Raw genomic sequence first — 4,772 nt, forward strand, 5'->3', positions numbered from 1 at the left:
ACTACCTACTTAGGCTACATGAAAACGCATGATGTGATACAATAGATTAATTATACACAGTATTTAAAACAAAAATGTCTAAAGACGAACGACTAACATAAAAACATATCATTATTATCCTGCAACACTGTTATTCAAAAGGAGCTAGTCGGTATACTCAGCACTTTTACTTTAGAGATACGAACAGTGTTGCAGGATAATAATGATATGTTTTTATGTTAGTCGTTCGTCTNTCATGTTGTCGTTGCTGTGGGACTTCTTAATACCTTGGAAAATGCCGTTTAATACTTTTTAATACTTTTTAAAAGCCTTAATTTTCGCTAAATTGATTTATCAACTTTTAATACTTTTTAAGACCCCGCGGACACCCTGTAGAACCACGATTTTATGGGGCCATTACATCACCAGAAGTCCCAATTTAAGGGGTCATTTCTCCCCAAAAAAATGTTTTAATCACTATATCAACAGCCCCACCAAAAATATTTTCCACCAGCCGCCACTGGTAATTAAGTTGCCATTTCTTACTAATTAGACAAAAGGTAAAACATTGTGATACATATAAAGCCTGTATTACAGCATGTGATGCTCAACCGAACATTTTTATTTCACTTTTATTTTAAATCATTCTCAAGCAGGCCATTTTTGTATCATACCTTGTGCTACATCATAAATTAATACAGTTTATAATTACATTTGCTCTCAACTTACAAGTATTATGGGTTTGAGCTTGACAACTCTATTTAAGCTACATCATTCAAGATATGGTGAAAGGTTAAACATATATTTCTACTAAATAAAGTCTCAGATACCCAAACACCGAGTGGAAAGGAGGTCACTGAGAAGCTACCCGTCTAGAGTGTCACTAAGACTATTAATGGATCATGTGTTGACCAACAGCATGTGATTGTTTACAACTGAGCACGTCTCAAAAGGTTGTTGTCAGAAGTGGGATTCGAACCCACGCCTCCAGAGGAGACTGCGACCTGAACGCAGCGCCTTAGACCGCTCGGCCATCCTGACATATAAATACGTGAAAATCAAATAGAAAATAAGAACATAACACGCATTTACTTTATCGACTTAAAGAAAACAACTACGGGAAATGAGTTGACTAACTACAGATGGTTTGCTACACGAGTCAGTATAATGCATTTAATCATAGAATAGTAATATACATCCTACCTTCCTCTGAGGACGATTCAGTGAAAGCGTGGGCGGTTCCCTTTTAGTGTCTCACATCTGCAGCTCCTGCCAGCACATGAAGACCTGTCAGTTCAAGGCGAGAAAATGTAAAAATAAGACCAGGAAACAACGTGTTCTCTCTCAGACACATCCGAGCCATTACATCTTGTCAAAACAAACCCCAAAATGAAGGATATCACAACATGTCAACGTGGATGAATGTTATGCAAACTCCCTTTAAGCTTGGGTTGATAATCCTAAAAAACTACCAGCACCAGCACGGTACAATTAAACCGAACATTGCCAGGCCCAGAGTAGCTAGCCTAGCCTAGTTAAATTAGCCGCAGGAGCTATACAAACACGTGTCTAGCTTTAGCGGCTAATTGAGCTAGCTGGCAGCTAGTTAGCCGCTTAAGCTAGCGAACACGTTGTGGTAACACTGAATACAACGTCCAAAACTATCATAATAAACGTAAACATTCCATAAATAATAAACAAGTAAGATCGTACCAACCAGTTTAAGCTGTTTCTTGAAATATCCGTCGAGGTGGGCAACGCCATTTTTATTTTATTTTAGAAGCATTGGAATTTTTGTCACCACAATATATATATAAGTAACTCTCCCGAAACTATACTTATGCACGAAAAATGTCATAATAAAGAACGAACATGTCTACTGTTAGTAGCCTACTCACTAGGTTTTAGGTTGGTAGCTTCTGGAAAGCTCCGTTAACAGCCTGTTAGGTGCATGCTGGGTGCATGTGTGAAGATCACGGGCAGACAGGTAGACAGACAGGCAGGTCACAGGACTGTAACGGTCCAGTCATATCATAAGACCGAATGATCTGATGGACAGTAGTCCGGTGACGCCCATTACTAACTACGTTTCTTTAAAAGAAAATGGACAGAGCATTTATTAAAAGTTGTCCAGTTGTGAAGAGAGTTTCAACAGTACAAAAAATGTGAAGATTAGTAACGTTATTTAAAACTGTAACCTAATAACATACACATTTATTTAAAGTGTATTGTGATTGTTATAGCATTTACAAACCTAACACTGCAGCATGTACGTAATAATTTTTTTATATCTCTGAACTTTGGGGTCTCAGTTTGGAATACAAATATAATCTGAGGGTAAAAGTGGACACAAGTTAATCACCAGCAGGATAGGGGTATTGAGGAGGGTATAAAAACACATAATACTGAACTACTGTGAGTATTGGTTCCGTTTCAGGAGTACCAGGTAAAATACCAGGTAAAATTGTTATTTTTCAATTTTCTAAATGGTTTTCAGTGTATGTTGCACATCCGACGAGTTATATCAACCGTGTTTGCACTTTGTAAATTGAGCAGACTTGAGGAACAAGCACAATTTAAAGACGCATGGGTAGAATCTGTGGAGAATGGAATAAAAAGTGTACATACAGGCATGAATAATTTAATAAAAGTATCTGTAATGTCATATGCAGGTCATACTGTAGCATTGGGGCTATACAAAAAAACGTGTTTCCCATTTACACACAGAAGACGTAAAAAATGTAAAAATGTGTCAGGAGAGGTTAAGAAGCCACAGGCCATTTAACAACCAGGGGGTTAAGGAGAACAAATTAAAGCAAGTAAGGAACATAAAAACTGAAACGAAAACTTAAATAAAAACATCCAAACATTTAGTAATTATTTGTTTTTTAAGTTAAGATAAAAGGGAGATATAGCCATGGTAACAGGCCGACCTGACAGCATGTAATAATAATAAAGACCAAATTAAAATGCTTAGACACCATCTTATTGTTCTTCTTTTAATTGGTCTTTAAAGTCATTAAGAGTCAGAGATGATGATGATGGTTCTCCTCCCAGTCTCTTCTGCAGCTCTAAAGGACCCTTAAAATGTTTTAGTCCCCTGCAGCTCATCTTCTTTACATCTTCGCCATGATTGTCTCGGACATGACACATGCCTTTCATGCTAAAAATGTCAATCCTGGCAACCGATCCCTCATCTGCATCCACCTTAACAGAGGTTTAATGAAACTGTAGCGGACGCTCTGGTTTTACGACACCACAGAAGCATCTGGTTGTAGAATCAGAGCGATGTGACAGATCGTTGGGTTTCCACTGATCTGATGTGTTCCTGATCATGAGACAGACAGCTTGTGATTAACATGTGTTTAAAAGAGCAACACAAAAATCTAGTAAAAGATTACGAGAGCGACACAAACACAAACTCACCTGCTCCGGCTCTGGCCTACTCAGCACTAATGACTGTGTGATTGGATTATCCAGGCTTTTAGCAGCCCCACAGCTGCAGCTGACAGAGAAGCTAACCTGCAAAGGCCAAGCTCGGGTCAACAAGGGGTCACGACCTTTGCATAAGACGAGGCCTTGAGGCGGGAGAGCAGAAGAGAAGCCGGTAAGTAGAGATGAATGATGGTGATAGACAGGATCCATGTTCCTAGGAATTCAAAGTGGAGGATGCTGGAAAGAGAGGATGGAGATTGTTGGGAGGAAGTAGAAGGTATTCGTTGTGACAGAAGAGCCTCGCAGACACTGCTGGCCTCCTGGTGACTCCACTGTACGACTGTGAACACTAAACAAACCATCCACCGCCGGCTCCACACACTCCCCTTTTTCTCTTTCACACTTTCTCCCTTCTCTATCTTAAAAACAAAACAAGTCGGAGCCATTACATTTTGTCCAAACAAACCCCTAAATGAAAGATATCATTTCACACGACCCCAAAATATCCTTTTACCATCTGCTACAGCCAGCAGGGATATTTTAATAAGTCCTTAATGCGATGATTAATATTTGGGCCGTGTTCATTATACCTTATATTACATCATTATGTCGTCACAGATTTGAAGTTGTACTGCATTTCTCATACACTATTACAATTTAAATTCCAGTTATTTTAGATTAACTTGAACACTCTATACATCAAAATAAGACAACGCAAAAGTACAGACGTAACCAAGACTGTATCTTCTAGGAAAGTCTAATCAGTTTCAAAGGCACTAAATGGCTTGCTTGGCATCAATAAAGGTGTACTTTAAAGTGCATTACCAGAGTTACTACTACACTGATGTAGGAGGTACTATTTAAGGCTGCAAGTGTAAATGAATACTAAGAATAGCAGCCTGGGAGGAAATTCCCTGCATGGGATTTGTCTCTGCTTTAGTTTAGACCAGAGGATGAGGACGAGTCTATTATGAGAGAGTGAAAACACACACACAATGATTGAAAGAAGGAATATTAAAAAATGTGGCTCAAGTCTTCAGAATTGTATGTCATTTTGATAATGTAGAAAAATATATTTGTAATTATTTGTAGACATTTAACTTAATACAATCTTCCCCGGATGTCCTTAGTCACCATAACTTCATTTGAGATAATAATTGTCTTATTGTCCGCACCGTCACTTTGAATTAAACAGTTTGTGTTGGTTCATTGTATTTGTTCTTTAAAAGCTAACCTCACAAGGAATGAAAATGAACCATAAACTCTACGATTAATATTATATCTGTCCCTGCAGAATGATCATAATGTAAACTTAATAAGGCCAGAGTTGCTGTGCTTTTTTCCAACAGGAAACACAC

At 38.3% G+C, this 4,772-nt stretch overlaps 1 non-coding gene across 1 annotated transcript; it reads right to left on the reverse strand.

Moving 5' to 3' along the window:
* Positions 1 to 937: 937 nt before the first annotated feature.
* On the reverse strand, positions 938 to 1,020 carry trnal-cag (transfer RNA leucine (anticodon CAG)). The gene has a single exon. It is a non-coding gene; the product is annotated as a tRNA-Leu (tRNA).
* Between the last annotated feature and the right edge of the window lie 3,752 nt (positions 1,021 to 4,772).

The sequence above is a fragment of the Notothenia coriiceps genome, unplaced genomic scaffold, assembly GCF_000735185.1.
Source record: "Notothenia coriiceps isolate Sejong01 unplaced genomic scaffold, NC01 NC01_scaffold00005951, whole genome shotgun sequence".
In the NCBI taxonomy this organism is placed as follows: domain Eukaryota; kingdom Metazoa; phylum Chordata; class Actinopteri; order Perciformes; family Nototheniidae; genus Notothenia; species Notothenia coriiceps.